We start from the raw sequence: 18,988 nt of genomic DNA on the forward strand, positions 1-18,988 counted from the left end.
GCTGTGTGACAATCCAGCACAGGGGCATATCCAGCACTGATTTGGCCTGGATGGTTCAGGATGATCACCTGAGCTGTGAAGCCAGCTGCTTCCACTGGTGGGTCATTTTTGCTGTCGCCAGCCACGTTGCCACGACGAACATCTTTGACAGATACGTTCTTGACATTGAAGCCCACATTGTCCCCAGGAAGAGCCTCACTCAAAGCTTCACAGTGCATTTCAACAGACTTTACTTCAGTTGTAACATTGACTGGAGCAAAGGTGACCACCATGCCAGGCTTAAGAACACCAGCCTCCACTCGGCCCACTGGGACAGTACCAATACCACAAATTTTGTGGACGTCCTGGAGAGGCAGACGCAAGAGCTTATCAGTTGGACAAGTTGGTGGCAGAATGCAATCCAGAGCTTTAAGCAGTGTGGTTCCACTGGCATTCCCATCTTTACGGGTGACTTTCCATCCCTTGAACCAAGGCAAGTTAGCACTTGGCTCAGCATGTTGTCACCATTCCAACCAGAAATTGGCACAAATGCTACTATGTTGGGGTTGTAGCCAATTTTCTTAATGTAGGTGCTGACTTCCTTAACGATTTCCTCGTATCTCTTCTGGCTGTAGGGTGGTTCAGTGGAATCCATTTTGTTAACACCAACAATTAGTTGTTTTACACCCAGTGTGTAAGCCAGAAGGGCATGCTCAGGGGTCTCCCGTTCTTGGAGATACCTGCTTCAAATTCACCAACACCAGCAGCAATCAGGACAGCAGAGTCTGCCTGAGATGTGCCTGTAATCATTTTTTTTGATAAAGTCTCTGTGTCCTGGGGCATCAATGATGGTCACATAATACTTGCTGGTCTCAAATTTCCACAGGGAGATATCAATGGTGATACCACGTTTATGTTCAGCTTTCAGTTTATCCAAGACCCAGGCATACTTGAAGAGCCTTTTCCCACCTCAGCAGCCTCCTTCTCAAATTTTTTGATTGTTCTTTTGTCGATCCCACTACATTTGTAGATCAGATGGCCAGTAGTGGTAGAAGACTTGCCTGAATCTATGTGTCCAATGATGATGATGTTGATGTGAGTCTTTTCCTTTTCCATTTTGGTTTAGGTTTAGCGGCGGTTTTCACGACACCTGTGTTCTGGAAGCAAACCCGTTGTGAAAAAGTGAAGTATACAGATGTTGAACTATTTTGTTCACCTGAAATTAATGTAATATTATGTATCAATTATACTCAAATTAAAAAAAAATAAAAATCAAGAGAGGACCACTGCACAGTATGGTTATTAGAGCATATAATAAAGTGAATGTCAAAGGATAAAAACAGATGAGGTTGAGAGATAACTCTAAAGCCTTTCCATATTCAATTAAACAGCCTGGGAATTATACTGAAAGGAATAATTAATAGCTAAAAATATTCAGTTAGGTTAATGTCATGAAATTTTACCTGGTGACCTTGAAGTTTGTAGGTTAGAAGTGGATGTGATTGAACACAAGAAAAACAGTGGATTTTGATGATAATGATAATAGATTGGAAAAAACCTCGGGAGATATTGATAAGCAATTCCTGTAGAGATAAGAGAAGTAGATGTATTTGAGATATATTTAAATAGGACCATCAACAAAACCAAGTGATTCATTGTGGTATATGTGCTGCCGAAGCGAGCACAAGTGATTCATTGTGGAATGTGAAAGAGAAAGAGTAAATGGTGGTGCTCAAGTTACTCACCTTGAACAGCTAAGTGTATTAAGAAGTCATATACAGAGAATGTAACAAGAAAGGAGCACAACAGTTGAACACCTACTATGTGGTAGGAACTGTGATGTAATTGCTTTCCATGCATTATCTTAATCAATTTTCCCAATAACTCAAATAACGAAAATAAGCCTCAGAGAGTTTATTTTAAAAATATATCCATAAATAAATAAATAAATAAATAAAAATAAATAAAAATAAAAATATATCCAGTGTGGCATAGTTGAAAAATTGGGAAAGTGAGAGCCAAACACAAAAGCTCAGCCTATTTTTTTTTAAACCAGATTTCTGTATTTTGAGTTTGAGACCCCAATACAATTCAAAATGGAAACCTCAAAGGAAATGAGCTATCCCAATCTTTGAACTTAGGAGAAAGGCTATATAATTTATAAATATGGAGTCATGGGAATGTATGTTTCTGTCCATAGAGAGTGAGAAGATACAGATTCCACCCATGTCACAGATTTGTGGCATGCACATAGAGAAAGGAGGCTTTGCAAAGAAGACAGAGAAAAAGCAGCCATGAAAAGGAATTAAAGAAGAAATAGCAGGGTTCCATAGAAGCTAAGGAAATAAACATGTTTCTTTTTTTTTCTAGAGAGAGAGAGTGAGGGAATGAGCAAGGGGGTGGGCAGAGAGAGAGGGAGAAGTTCTAAAGCGGAGCTCAATCTCCTTATCCTGAGATCACAACCTGAGCCAAAGAGTCAGATGTTTAACCAACTGAGCCACACAGGTGCCCTGGAAATAGAAATTTTTCTACAGGAATTCTTCATCAGTGTCAAACGCTGTGTTAAGATCAAGTTAAATAATGATGCAAAGGTGGCCATGGAATAGAGCAATATGAAGATTATTTTTAACATTGACAATAGTCCTCAGTAGAGTGCTGAGAGTAGAAGCCAGCTTAAATTGCTTTCCTTTGATGAAACAAAGGAAAATGAGAAAGTAGAGAGAGCCAACTGTTTAAGAAGTATGACAGTGAGGGGGAGGAGAAATAAAAGGGCATATTGGTGCTAGGAAGGCTATTTGCAATTATTAGAGACACTTAAATATGTTTAAATGCTGTCATAAAAGAGCCACACAGACAGGCTTACTGCAGAGGGAATGTAAAAGGTCAGGCTTTGATTCATAGTATTTATTTCACAGTAACAAGGTAATGTTTTCTGCTCATTTACCAAACCAAGTCATTAGGGAGATGCAATATGTACATGCTGATAACTGACATTTTGTGAAGACGTGAATATTTTGCATCTTCTTTTCTCCTGGGTAGCATTGTCACTAAAGTTAAAAAGACTCAACTACGAGCTATGTTAAACAGAAAATATAAGTAGGGCTCTCTGTTGATATGAGCTTATATAGGCCATGAGGTTTTTGCAACAATTATAAGCCATCATGTGTGGCCATGGTCAATCACTATTCATCACCACTAAGATATGGAAAAAATAGAACAGGAGAATAAAACATGGACTGGGCTGTGTGGTTTTCCTCCTTTTTCTTGTAGTATCCACTGGCAATTCACAGAATTATGAAATTAGTGGAAATGCATTGAGACTCATTTCACATTATAATACCTCTACTCCTGAAATATTAGCTTTGGGCAGCGACAGTATAGTATTGGTATCCCCCACTTTTTCAAAGTTTGTTCTATGCCACTTGGCTTTCATGGAAGACTTATATGAGTACCAGCTTTCATTAACTGAAAGAAATGTGAAGAGGATTTATTTTTATGAAAAAAGGTGAACAGTGAAAACAGTCTTCAGCATTTGTTTTCCAGCAAGCTATTACAGATGCAGAGTGTATCTTGAACAGTGGGGGTGGCACTGCCAGGCTCATTCCCCAGAAACTACACTTGTCATCTCAGCATCCAGGCACCATAGCTTTGAATGGTATCATGAGCAACTATCCTTTATCTTGATTTATTTTATGCATTCACTAACAAGATGTGTCCTAAGGTAACAGAAAAGCCTAAGAGGGGTTATGTTTTGGGTGTGGGAATGCTCAAAATTTTTTCCATGTAAATTAAAATTAATAGAAATTATTTCCTTGCTTTGCCACTTCAGCTTACACAAGGTTCCATAGGAATCATCTATTTTCAGATAGTGGGGAAAACTATATTATTATATCAAGTAGTGGATTATTTATAACAAATATTGCTTTTATGATCTTACAAATATTCTATATTTTGAACCTATTCACAATCCTTTATTTTTATTCTTCCGGTAACCACCAAACTAGAAGAAAGTTCATATATATTGGCCTTTTCTGGTTTTAAATGTAACTCATGCTCATTACAGAGGCATAAATGATAAACATTTAAATAGAAAATGAAATATTAGTCATTTATTCTACCAACATATAGACACTATTTCAATTATGATTTTATTTCCTTTAGATTTAGTTTTTTAAAAAGACTAATTTACTTATTTTTAGGTGGGAGGCAGGGACAGAGAGAGACAATACTAAGTAGACACCATGGTAAGTCCAGAGATCATGACCTGAGCTGAAACCAAGAGTTGGTGGTCAACCTATTACACCACCTAGGTGCCCCATATTCTGTTTTGTATATAAAATTTTTCCTAGGTAATGCTTTCATAAAATGCACCAAAATCATCTTTTTATTCTATTTAAAAAGTAACATCATTTTATTATCTTCCTAAATGACAGCATTATTTAAAAACATGACTTTAGGGGCACCTGCATGGGTCAGTCAGTTAAGTGTCAGACTCCTGATTTTGACTCAGGACATGATCTCAGAATCATGGGATCAAGCTGCACATCCAGCTGCTTGTCTGTTTTAAGATTCTCTTTCTCCCTGTCCTTCTGCCCCTGCCCCCACCCTCTACCCCTGCTTGTGCACTCACATGCACAAGCTTTCTCTAAAAAAAAAAATAATAATAATAACATGACTTTAGTAGCAGTATAATATCCAATAATATAAGCATATAAAAATAAAATATTCAATAATACAAATTGCTTAACCGTTGTAATATTCTTGGACAGTCAAGGGTATTGTAAACAATTCTGGGGGATCCCTGGGTGGCGCAGCAGTTTAGCGCCTGCCTTTGGCCCAGGGCGCCATCCTGGAGACCCGGGATCGAGTCCCACGTTGGGCTCCCGGTGCATGGAGCCTGCTTCTCCCTCTGCCTATGTCTCTGCCTCTCTCTCTCTCTCTCTGACTATCATAAATAAATTAAAAAAAAAAAAAAAACAATTCTGGGATCAAGATCTTTGTACCTACTTTCCTGTTTTGTTTTCTCCACCTAGGATAGGAATTATCAAATAGTATATTATATATGATAGAATTAGCTTTATCAAAGTCTAGCCATTTATTTATTTATTTATTTATTTATTTATTTATTTATTTATTTATTTATTTTTTTTATGATAGTCATACAGAGAGAGAGAGAGAGACAGAGACATAGGCAGAGGGAGAAGCAGGCTCCATGCACCGGGAGCCTGACGTGGGATTCGATCCCGGATCTCCAGGATCACGCCCTGGGCCAAAGGCAGGCGCCAAACCACTGTGCCACCCAGGGATCCCAAAGTCTAGCCATTTAAATTCTTGGCAACATTATATGAGAATGCTAATTTCAGTGGTTTTAGTTTTACAAGGCAATTTTGAGATTTGATTCCACATTTTGTTTTAATCTTTGCTTATTTGAATGAGAAATGTCATTGTTTTAATTTATACTTCCTTGTCTATGATAAGACTTAAAAAATGATTACCATGCAAGATAGTCTAGTGGTTAAGATCATGGGATGTAAAGTCAGACAGATTAGGTTTAAACTTTAGAAGTTGCACTCATTTAGGGATATTCCTTTAGCCAGTAACTTAAGTTCTATAAGCATGTTTTTTCAATAATAATAATAATAGCTAGCATTTATTAAATGTCAGGCACTTTTCTAAGAGCACTTTATAAATTAATTCAGATGATCTCAACAACTCCATAGAAAAAAAGGTATTATTATTATTATTACTCCACAATCTCTGCTGTTAACAATTATATAATGCTGACCCACAATGTTGTTGGAAGCCTTTACATATGATGCTGTATATGTGAAAAACATTTGAGCACTATACTGGAAACAAAGAGAGGATACAATAATTAGTTGCCAAAAACATAGTTCTTTTTTCCCTCCTGTAAATTGACTATGTACTTTATTTGTTATTTGCTGGTGTTTCTGAAATTTTTTCAAAGTATATATATATATATATATATATTTTTTTTTTTTTTAATTATGTTACAAGCCATTTGTTTCTTATTTGTTGCCAACTCCCCCCTACCCCAAACCCTATTTAAAGCTAAAACAATCAAGTTTTTGATGTCCCTCAAAAACATGAATGATTAAACACAGGAAATTTATTTTTTTTTAATTTTTGATTTTTAATTTTTATTTTTTTTAAACACAGGAAATTTAGATGAAAGTCCAGTAAGGGCACAGAAACAGTTTGCTTTTAATTGCTTTGCTTCATTGCAATAGGCAGTGTTTCTATCCAGCATGGAACAGAGAACAGAAAGCAGCTCTGAGCAGTGACACATGGTAAGAAAAGCAGCTTCCCTACCTTCTGGAATCAATTCTACACTTTGTCTTTGTTATGAATTTTTAGACTGTTAGGCATACATATTCAAAGATAATAAGATAAGTTGAATAAATTGCAGTTGACCTGAATAATGACTTAGATTTGCATAAAGGGAAGGAAATAGAAAATATATTCTTGGGAAGGGAATAATGAGAGTAAAGTCAGAGCAATGGTAAGATGCCTGATAAGAGTTTAGCAAGGGACATTTGGGTACCTATAGTAGCAGGCAGTTGATAGGTACTGTGGACACAAAGATAAATATGATACAATCCCTATCCTCAGGTTTAGTGTATGGGGAAAATAAGTGTACCTACTATAGTATGAAGTAGCACAAAAATTAAGGTTGAAAATTAATTAGGTTAAGGAGCAAAATGAAAGATCATTTATATTTTGCAAAAAGGCAGGATTAGGAAAGAATTCACATGTTTTGTAAAAGTGATGAATTGTGCCATCAATGGCAAATAGCAGTTGGTTATCTGAGCAAAGATCAGTAGGGACAGCATGAAGGCTAAGGGAACTATACACGCAAAAGCATGAAGGTGAGAAACAGCATGGAATATTAGTATTCTGTGATTGTGCAAAAAGTATCATTACAAACTTAGCAGCCTGAAACACCTCATTTATTATAGCTCATAATTTTGGTGTGAGAGAAATCTGGGGACAGTTTCATTGGGTTTTCTGCTTCAGAATCTTAGTTCTACAATCCATTTGTCAGTAATGACTGTAGTTTCATCAGAAGTTCGATTGGGCAAAGATCCACATCCAAACTCATTCAAGTTTGTTTGCAAAATTAATTCAGTTCTCATCATAGAACCATTTCCTGGCTAGCAGTTGGCTGAAGGTTGCCTTCAGTTCCTAGAAGTCTACTCAGTTTTTTGGCATATGGGCTCCCCCAATAAAGTGCTTACTTTATTAAGCCAGCAAGAGAGTCTCCTCACAAGATGTGTGTTAAATTTCCACATGATGTGATCATATATCTATAATCTCGTGTATTTGAAGAGTACCTGTGTTATGGCCAAAATGCCATAATATATATGTAAGGTGGAAAGATTTAAATTTGGATAAACTGGAGGTGGAAGTATGAGACAAAACATAAAAAGCATAAGGAAATTGAGCTTTATGTTTAAGTAATACGGACCTATTGAAGGGCCTAAAGAATTATATTAATATATACTACCATATAAAATGTATAATATATGTAATCTATATATTAATATGCTCATATTGTGTTTTAGATAGTTCACTCCAGCAGGTCCTAGAAGGATACATTTGAAAATCATGAGATTAGTAGGAGAATTATTCATATATATAGTATAAGGAAATCAGTCCCTTCACACAATCATATTAAGCTCTCTGACAATAAATAAATATAAATTGTCCACTTATGAAATAGCCAGTAGAAATTTTATCTTTTGCCTCTAATGTGAAATTGACTCTTTTCTTGGAGATATTTGTCCCATCCTCCTACCAAAATTCTGCTTTTAGGTGGGTTAGCAGTTCTCTTGAAAATATCTATCAAGTAACAATTCTTACAATTTCCTTCATTGTGATATGATGCTGTATATGTGAAATAGAAAGAAAGCTGGAAAAGTTTTACTTACCTTAGAAATACAGGGTATAAGATGTGTTTAATACCTGATATGATAAACATGGTGACAATAGAAATAAAGAGTAGAAAGTAAACTTAATGCAGAAAGAAGAAATGATAGGGTATAATGACAAAATGGAAATAAAGGATTTAATTTGAAAAATGTTAAAGATGAAGTCTAACTTTGATTTTAATATTTTGTGTTTCTATGACTCCATAAAGCTAGGCTGGAGCTTGAAACAATTCATGAAATATGAAAGCAAGACAAAGTCAAAATGAGACCAAATGTAAAGTCAAGAACCCTACAAACTGCTTTTCTTTTCTTTCTGCCCAAGTACCTTCTTCAACAACGTGGACAAAAATTTACTAGTCTTACAATTAGCAAAGTGTAAGAGGTCCCTCTTCAAACTGCAAAATACTGCCCAAAACGTATTCCAATATCTTCTTAAATTAAGAAATACGAGCTTTAAAATAAAATTGTTTACATTTCCAATAAAGGTAGATTAGAATCTTGCTACTGAATCCTTCTACTGAGAGCAACAATAATTGCTGGGAATTAAAAGCATAAGTGTTAATCACAAAGCTAATGAGGCAGAAAGTATTTACTGTGTAAAGTTCCCAGAGAGAAGGGAAGAACCGACATTTTATCTAGCTTCTAATCTGTCCATTTGTCAAATCACAATGAGAAACTGTAAACTGAGCATGGATTCCAAAGTATTAATAGTTTGATATATAAAAGTTGAAGTTTAGAGCTCAGGAAGGGGAAAGGTTTTTCACAAGAATGCCTGAGGAGCTGGCTAAACATCAGAAAAAAGGAGTAAATTATAGATAAATCTGGTTTCCACAAAGGCTAAAGTATACTATGAAGTTAACTCAATCTCTGTGTGAAAGTGATCTGCCCTTAGATAACTGCTTTCTAGAATTAAAAGCAAATTCTTTCTGGAGGAAGATAACATTAGCCAGAGCCAAAAATTGTCTTTACACTTGTTTGTATACAATGAGCAGCATTCAGTCAAACATTACCAGATACATCAGAGAATAAGACCAAATGATTTAAAAAGAGGAAGGAGGGAGAGAAGGAGAAAGGGGAGGGTAGGGAAGTAGAGAGAGAGAGAAATAGATCTACAGAAGACCCAGAGCTTATAGTTATCAAAAACATAGTTATTAGTCACATAAATATCACAAGTGTAATTAGTATATTCAGAAATTAGATAAGATGAGGGTTTTAGAAAAGAACAAGAAGCTATAAAAAAGAACCAAATGGAAGTTCTAACTCAAAATACAAAAATTGGCCATAAAAATTCAACTACTATGTTCAGTAGTATATTAGATATAGTTGAAGAAAGAATTAGTAGAATGGAAAATATGCCAGAATAACACATCCAAAGTTTATATGAGACTTATGTAACATAATGAAAAGTCCTAATACAGATGTAATTGGATTCCACAAAATAGAGCACAGAAAGAATGGAACAGAAGTAGATTTTGAACAGATAACAGGTGAACATTTTCCGAAATTGATAAAAGGTATATTAAAAAATTAAAATGTATGCCAAACATGATGAAAACTAAGAAAATTACAACTATGTACGGAGCTACACTGTTGAAAACCAAGACAACCTGTTAACAAGAGGTTAAAAACATTTTGCTTTCAAAGAAGCGAAAATTAAACCAATAACTGATTTATCAACTACCAAAAAAAAAAAAAAAAATGAGACCAGAAAACAACTGAATTACACCTTCAAATGCTGAAAAACAAGTAAAAACCTTCTAACTTAAAATTTAACCCAGGAAAATCACCATTAAAAATGAAGGAAAAAGAAAGACATCTTTATGCAAAGTAAAGCTGTAAGAATGTATCAACAGCAGGCCCACTATAAGGAAATATATAGAAATATTTTTTCAAGGCAGAAGGAAAATGACCCCAGATGCAAGTATGGAGAGGTGAAAAGGAGAAAAGAGCAACTGAAAGAGTAAATACATGGAGAAAAGAGAACATTTGTGCACTGTTGGTAGGAATTTAAAATGGCATATCAATTTGGAAAACAATATTGAGATTCCTCGCAAAAGTAAAACAGAGTTTCCACATGATCTAGCAATATCATTTCTGGTTGTATATCCAAATGAATCAGGATCTTGAAGAGATATCTGCACACTCATGTTCACTGCAGCATTATTCACAATTACCAAGATATAGAAACAATCTAAATATCCATAGAAAGATAAATAGATAAGCAAAATGAATTACATACCTAAAATGAAGCATCACACAGTCTTTAAGAAGAAGGGAATTCTAACATTTGCAATAACATGGATAAAACTTGAAGACATTATGCTAAGTGAAATAAGCCAGTCTAAGAAAGACAAATACTATATGATTCCACTTATGACAAGTATCTATATTATACTTAAAGAAACAAAAAATAGAATGGCCATTTCCATGGCCCAAAGAGAGGGGGAAATGGGGAGTTGTTTAATGGTATAAGCCTTCAATTATTTAAAATGAATAAACACTAGAAATACATTGTACAAAACAGTGTCTACAAACAATGCAGTATGATATACTTAAAAAATTTGTTAAGAGAGTGGATCTTAGGTTAAGTGCTCTTATCTCCCTCTCCATACACATACATAAAAGAGAAACACAAAAAAAAACTTTTAGAGGTGATGGGTATGTTTGTTACCTTGACTGTGTGATCGTATCATGAGTGTATTGATAAGTACAAACTTCTTAATTTGTACACATTAAATGTGTGGAATTTTTTGTATATCAATTATACCTCAATGAAGCTGTTAAAAATAACACCCCTGACACTTCAAACTTCTTTTTTGATAACTTCTTCACAAATCTCCACTGAAATTAGATGTTAATACTGATGTGAACAGCAAAAGAATAAAGCTTATAGAATATAACATAAGGGAATATCTTTGCAAACAAGGAATAGTCAAAATTTCCTTTAACAAGACAGAAAAATCACTGACTCTAAGAGAAAAGGTTGGTAATTTGTACTGATCTAAAATTAGATATAATCAAAAGAGAACTTTATAAAAGTGACAAGGCAAGATACTAAGTGGGAGAAGATATTCGATATATGTAAAACCCACAAAAGACTTGTATCTTGAAAATTAACAGAACTAAAAACCAATAAAACAAAGAGGTAATAGTTTTTAGAAAGCAGGGGGAACCTGAATAGTCATTCACAAAGGATTATATCCAAATAGCCAATAAACATGAAGAGTTGTGAAATTTCATTAGTCATTAGGGAATTGCTAATTTGAACCACAATAGTGAGGTAGAAAAAACTGACATCACTAGTATTTCCTTGGGCAAAAGAGCTAGGTATAAAACAATATTTTCTATTTATATAAATTTCCCAAACGTTCTGATGTTGGAAGCCATGTTAGTTGTTACATTTGGGAAGGAGATAGGGAGATATAGTTAGAACAGTATACAAAAGAGAACTCTAAGATTATAGCATTGTTCTATTTCTTAACATGTTGATGGTTATACTAAGATTTTCATTTTGTTATAATTCATCAACTTGTACACATGCCACTTGGGCTTTTTCTTTAGGCAATATATATTTTAATAAAAATATTTGAAAGGAAACAATTTGTTCTTATATAAATAGAAATTTAGTCAGTATAAAAAAACAGAATGTTTGAAAAAAAAATTATAAAGTATGGAATGTGTGACTAAACTATTTCCTAACTGGTAAAATGTAACACTAGACATGACCGGCCGGATTTATATCATCTGTATTTCTCTGTTATGAGAAATATGAATCTTATTCCACTAAGAAGGAAGATAAACTATACCCCACTTCTCTAACTCCTGAAGATTATTATATTATTGTCAGTACTATATGCATATTTATAACATTTATATTCCATTTTTTATATTCCATTTTTAATCAGTGTTCACAGTTGTTAGCTCTTGCTTCATATGAAAATGATTCAATGCTAATAATCCATCTTTTATTGTGGCTTTGCCAGTCAATATGAAGGTTGATTGGCATTTAATCTCAACAGGTATTTTTCAAGAAGTATATTCACAGATGCTGCAAGGTCTTAATTATTGAATGTTTAAGAATATGTGGGGTTTTTTTTAGATTTTATTTATTTATTCATGAGAGACACACAGAGAGAGGCAGGGACATAGGCAGAGGGAGAACCAGGCTCCATGCAGAGAGCTTGATGTGGGACTCCATCCCGGGACTCCAGGATCACTCCCTGGACTGAAGGCAGGCACTAAACCACTGAGCCACTGGGACATATTCTGGTGTCCCAGAATATGGGTTTTTTTGTTTGTTTGTTTGTTTGTTTGTTTGTTTTAATCTGTTTCTTGAATAGCAACATGGTGGGTAAGACTGTCTTTCATTAGAATTTTAAGTATCTATTATCTCATCTTTGAATACAGCAGTGAAGAAGTATAAGACCAACCTAATATTTTGTTCAGATGTCCATATAACTACTTTTTTATCCTTAAAGTCCAGTAGCTTTACTAAGTTATCTGATGTTCATCATTCTCTATTGTTGAAACTTTTATTCTCTCTTTCTTTTATATCAAGGAAGTTTTGCTCTATGTATTTAAAATATATTTATCTTTCTTTTGTTCTAGAATACCAGATGTCAATTATGCTTTATCCATAGCATTATTTTTCTCTTAACTTTTTAAGCATTATGCTCTTTTCCATTCCATTTTTTGAATTTCTCAAGCCTGTCCTTCAGATCTGTTTTCAATGCTCTGTAATCTCTTTTTTATTGCTTTTGATGTATTATGCTTTTCTATAATAATTAAATTTTATCTGTTTCTTTTAAAAGAGCTCTTCCAACCCATAAAAAATATATTAAGCAACACATCATACATAAAATAACAGCATAACATGTAAATGCACAATATAAATAATAATGATGATAATAAAACAACCAAGTACAATCATCTCACTTGAAAAATAGAACCAAACAAACCTTTGGAATACCTTGTGGACTGCTCTTTTCTCATTCCTCTAAGTAGATAACCTAATTCATTCACTTGTCTTTGAATTTTAAATTTTAGTGTTTTAAAATGCATCAATTTATTTATTATTACTTATACATTTTGGGGTCTTACTTTAGGGCCTCTCTATTACTCTGAGGTCAATTAATGCCATGAACAAATGCTATTATCTGAAGAATATCCAGAAGATTAGGTTGTCTTCAGTCTTTATTGAGACAGAGAGCTGTAGTCAGTGAGGCGAAACATAGTCCTGCAGCAAGACAATGAATATATATTGTCTATTTCAAGAGAATACAAACTTCTGATTCTCCTTCTGGTGAAATTTAAAACAATACATTTACCATGTTAATAGCCAGGCATGAATTTCAGAGTCTGTGTTGATCTGATGAGACATTAGGCCTGTACAACATCTGTCATTATAATCCAACTTTGTTAAATTTCTGGTAGTACAACATTATCCAGTATAAACTTGGTGGTTTTTCAAGGGCCAGGCTAGTTAATCATATGGGAATATTGTTTATTTAATAAAACACACAATGATAAGAAAGCAATATACGTTACACAACTTATACATAAATATACTGTTAGTTCACTATATATAATACAGTATATAGTTAGTATAAGCTATCTGTGTAAAATTTATAGAAATATAAATATACGCTGATATAGTATAAATAATTATACATTTCTCATTTTTATTTGACTAAAAATATTTTCAGCTTTTTTGAAATATAACTGACTATAACATTGTATAAGTTTAAGGCAAAAAGTTTGTTGATTTGATATACTTTTATTGTAACATGATTACCACCATGGTGTTAGCTAATACCTCTATCACATCACACAATTACATTTCTTTTTTCTGGTGAGAACACGTAAGATTTACTCTCTTAACAACTTTCAAGTATGTAATACATTATTTTCTTTTAAGATTTTATTTATTTGTTCACGAGAGACACAGAGAGAGAGAGAGAGAGAGGCAGAGACATAGGCAGAGGGAGAAGCAGGCTCCATGCAGGGAGCCCGATGTGGGACTCAATCCTGGGACTCCAGATCACACCCTGGGCTGAAGGCAGATGCTAAACTGTTGGATCTACCCAGGGATCCCCTGTAATACATTATTGATAAATATAACCAAAGTGTTGTGCTTAGATACCCAGAAATCATTTATCTTCTAATTGGAAGTCTGTACCCTTTAACCAACATTTCTCATTTCCCCAATCCCCTAATCCCTGGAAATCACCATTCTACTTTCTATTTCATCTCACATTTAAGTGAGATTATTCAGTATTTGTCTTTTTCTGATTTATTTCACTTAGCATAGTGCCTCCAAAATCTATCCATGTTGCAGCAAATGGAGAAATTCTTTTCTAATTACTGGATAATATTGCACACACACACACACACATTATATATCCATTCATTCTATTCATCTATCGATCAACACTTAGGTTGTTCTATGTCTTGGCTGAAAAATTGCATATATATATATTTATATATATCCACTCATTCTATTGAATATAGATTGATATATCCATTCTATCTATCTATCTATCTATCTATCTATCTATCTATCTATCTATCTATCTATACATTCATTCTATTCACCTATTAATGGACACTTAGGTTGTTTCTACATCTTGGCTATTGTGAATAAAACTGCAATAAAACAGGAGTGTAGGATTATTTCTTTGAGATCCTGTTTTCATTTTCCTTAGATAAATACGCAGAAGTGGGATTGCTGGATCATATGGTAGCTCTATTTTTAATTATTTGGAGGAAGTTTCTATGGTAGCTATACAAATTTACATACTCACCAACAGTGTATAAGGATTCCTTTTTCTCCACATCTTCACCATCACTTGTTGTCTCTTGTCTGAGGATAGCCATTCTAACAGGTATGGAATGATATGTTATTGTTGTTTTGATGCACATTTCCAAAATGATTAGTGATGCTAAGCACTTTTTCATGCACCCATTGGCCATTTGTATGTCTTCTTTGGAAAAATATCTCTTCAAACCTTAGTAGCCAATATATAGTACATCATTTGTTTCAGATGTTGTTTTCAATAATTCATCAGTTGCATATAACAACGCTCCTCACATCATGTGCCCTCAATACCTGTCACCCAGTTACTCCATCCCCTCTACCTCCATTTCAGCAACCCTCAGTTTGTTTCCCTAGTTAAGAGCCTCTCATGATTTGTCTCCCTGCTTTTTTTCCATTCATTTTTCCCTCCCTTCCCTTATAGTCCTCTGCACTATTTCTTATATGTTGCATGTGAGTGAAACTATATGACAATTGTCTTTCTCCAATTGACTTATTTCATTTAGCATAATACCTTCCAGTTCCATCCACATTGATACAAATAGTAGGTATTCATCCTTTCTGGTGTCAGCCATTTTTTTAAATGATTGTTATTTGTTTTTGAGTTGTATAAGTTCTTTTTTAAAGATTTTATTTATTTATTTATTTATTTATTTATTCATTTATTTATTCATGAGATACAGAGAGAGAAAGAGGCAGAGACAAAGGCAGAGGGAGAAGCAGGCTCTTTGTAGGGAGCCCTGTGTGGGACTTGATCCCCTGGCCCTGGGATCACAACCTGAGCCAAAGGCAGACACTTAATCACTGAGCCACCCAGGGGTCCCTAGAGTTGTATAAGTTCTTTATATAGTTTGGACATTAAACCTTTATAACATGTATGTTTTGCAAATATTTTCTTCTTTTCTGTAGGCTGCCTTTTCTTTTTTTTTTTTTTTTTTTTTTTTTTTTACTGTTTCTTCTGATGTACAGAAGCTTTTTAGTTTGATGTAGTCCCACTTGTCCCACTTGTTGGTTTTGGCTTTTGTATGTCATACCTTTGATTTTGTTATTTTGGTGTCATATTCAAAAAATCATTGCCAAGACCAATGTCTTGGAGGTTTTCTTCTAGGACTTTTATATTTTTTAGGCTTTATGTTTAAATCTTTAAGTTAATTTTTATAGGTGGTGTAACATAGACGTCCAATTTCATTTGTCTGCATATGATTATCTTGGTTTCCCAACATTTATTTAAGAGATTATCCTTTCTCCATTGAGTATTTTTGGTTCCTTTGTGAAATATTAACTGCTCATATATGTGGGGATTTAGTTTAGGTTCTTGATTTTATTGCATTAGTCTATATGTCTATTTTTATGCCAGTTCAATATTGTGTTGATTACCATAGCTTTGTACTATAGTTTGAAATTAGGAAGTGTGATGCCTCCAGCTTTGTTCTTCTTTCTCATGATTCCTTTGGTTATTAAGAGTTTTTGAAAAAAAAAAAGAGTTTTTGTGGTTCCATATAAATTTTAGGATTTTTCTAGTTCTATTAAAATGTCTTTGGAATTTTGATAGGGATTTCATTGAATCTACAGATGGCATTGAGTAGTATAGATATTTTTAACAATATAATTTATGATTCATGAACATGGAATTTTCTTCCCTTTGTGTCTTCAGCTTCTTTAATCAAAATATATGGTTTTCAGTGTTTAAATATTTCACTTCTTTGTTAAATTTATTCCTAGTTATGTCATTGTTTTTGAGGGTACTGTGAATAGATTTTTTCTTTTATTTCTATAAGATATTTTATTGTTAGTGTATAGAAATATAGCACTTTCTGTATGTTGACTTTGCATTCTGCACTTTACCAAATTTGTTGAGTTCTAAGTTTTTTGGTGGAGTAATTAGAATTTTCTGCATATAAGATAATATCTGCAAACAAAGACAGTTTTACTTCTTCCTTTCCAATTTTAATACCTTTTATTTCTTTGTCTTATCGGATTGCTTTGGTTAAGACTTCTAGTACTATGTTAAATTAGAGTGGTGAGAGTAGGCACTTTTGTCTTGTTCCTAAAATTAGAGGAAAATCTTTCAACCTTTCACCATTTGGTATGATGTTAGCTATGGGTTTGTCATATGTGGCCCTTATAATTTTGAGGCTTTCTCCCTTTTATACCCAATTCATTGAGGGGTTCTATCATGAATGAATGTTGAATTTTGTCAAATACTTTTTCTGTATCCACTGAGATGGTCATCTGATTTTTATCCTACACTTTGTTAATATGGTTTATCTATTGATTTGTATATGTTGAACTATCCTCATATTCCTGGACAAGCCTCATTTGGTCATGGTGTATAAACCTTTTAATGTACTGTTAAATTCAGTTTGGTAATATTTTGCTGAGAATTTTTATATCTATATTTATCAGAGATATATGTCTGTAGTTTTCTTGCAGTGTTCTTATCTGGGTTTGGCATCAGAATAATTCTGCCTTTGTAAAACAAATTAGAAAGTGTTCCCTCTTCTTTAACCTTCAGAAAGACTTAGAGAAAATTTGGTGTTAATTCTTTAAATGTTTGGTGGAATCACCAATTAAACCATGTAGTCCCAGATTTTTTTGTTGTTAGGAGATTTCTGATTGCTGATTAAATGTCCTTACATAACTGGTCCATTCATATTTTGTGTTTATGATTTAGTCTTAATAAGCTATATGTTTTTAGAAATTTATCCATTTCTTATAGATTATCCAATCTGTCATGTAATTATTTATAGTAGTCTCTTATGATCTGATGTATATCTTTCAGATCATTTTTAATCTCTCATTTTCCACTTATGATTTAGTCTTCCCTTTTTTTCTTTAGCTAAAAGTTTATCAACTCTGTTTATTTTTTCAAAAAATTAGCTCTTAGAGGCACCTGGGTGGCTCAGTTGGTTAAGCATCTGACTCTTGATTTTGGCTCAGATCATGATCTCAGGGTCCTAAGATCAAGCCCTCCCATTGGGTTCTGCACTCACTAGGGAGATTGCTTTAGGATTCTCTCTCTCCCTTTGCTCCTCCTTCCCCCATGACTTCTCTCTCTCTCTCTAAAGTAAATGAATGAATCTTTTTTAAAACACCTCTTAGTTCTATTCTCTTCTTTTGTTTTTATGACTTATTTTCCATTTTATTTTAGTTCTCATATTTGTTATTTCCTTCTTTCTGCTAACTCTGGGATGATACTCCTACTTGGTCCATTGGTACTTAGTACAAGATTTGATAACTCCACACAGACACTATTATTTGTGGATGTACGCCAAATTTGTTTGTTGTTAGATGGGTAAAACAAGGAGAGATGTCTTGTGTTCTCATGATACTAATGTCAGGAACCTAAATTCATATTTCTAAAATGCTTAGACTTAAGTACTTCATATTAAAGACATAAAATAAATAATGACAGACATACAAATAGGGAACATTTATTCAACTCAGATCTACCTATTTTCTTTTCATATGTTATCTTTTCTGAAATCTGGAAGTGTACATGGAATATGTAAATATTTTTCTTCACATAAAACTGCTACTAAGTTGGTGCATCTTACATTTTGCAAGTATAAAAACTTTTGTCAGATTTCTGTTAGCATAAAAGATTTATTAAAAGTATTTTGCTAAGGGTTAGGCAAGATGGCAGAAGAGTACTGGTCTTTGATTCATCTCTTCCCACAAATTTACCTAAATAACTTTCAAAACATCCTGAACATATACGAATTCAACCTGAGATGTAAAGAGAGAACAGCTGGAGCACTACAAAGAGAAAAGTGATTGCTTTGGACAAGTAAGGAAGGTGGAGAGGAGGAATGAAGGGGATATATTGGAAGATAAACGGTGGGGGAGGGGTGGAAAGCCATTGCAGGAAAGCCAGGCAGTGGACAATTGGGAACTTTAAAAATTTGTGCCTAAAAGAGGCTTTCCTGACAAAAAAGTGCTCGCAGGGAAATAGGGCAAATCACAGGAGGGGCAGTGAAGCTTCAATATTCCCTTAGACACAGTAAGAATAGGGGTGCCCAGGAGAAATCTCACTGCATATCCTGGTCTGAACTCGATAAAGGGCTGGAACACTGCAACCCCTCCAGCACATTTGGGAGAACTCAGCCGGTTATGTGGAGCTCCCTTTACCCTAGACCTCGGCAATGGATGGAGGTGGGCTGTCCTCTGTTCCCTTTGGGAGAGGCAGACCCCAGGAGGGCACAGGACATTGATCGAGAACTCTCCTTCAGGCACCCTTTAA

The 18,988-nt window shown here is 34.1% G+C and overlaps 1 long non-coding RNA gene across 2 annotated transcripts in view; it reads left to right on the top strand.

Annotated features, from left to right (window-relative positions):
- The window catches only part of LOC111096915, a 149,582-nt gene that overhangs the window by 52,391 nt on the left and 78,203 nt on the right, over positions 1-18,988 (top strand). The window contains exon 3 of one of the 2 annotated variants that reach the window (XR_005361722.1): positions 6,231-6,290. This is a non-coding gene — a long non-coding RNA (uncharacterized LOC111096915). Of the gene's footprint in view, positions 1-1,105; positions 1,218-6,230; positions 6,291-18,988 lie in introns of those variants that run through there. The other variant, XR_005361723.1, reaches the window with a different exon arrangement.

Source organism: Canis lupus, chromosome 7, assembly GCF_011100685.1.
Source record: "Canis lupus familiaris isolate Mischka breed German Shepherd chromosome 7, alternate assembly UU_Cfam_GSD_1.0, whole genome shotgun sequence".
NCBI classification, from domain to species: Eukaryota; Metazoa; Chordata; class Mammalia; order Carnivora; family Canidae; genus Canis; species Canis lupus.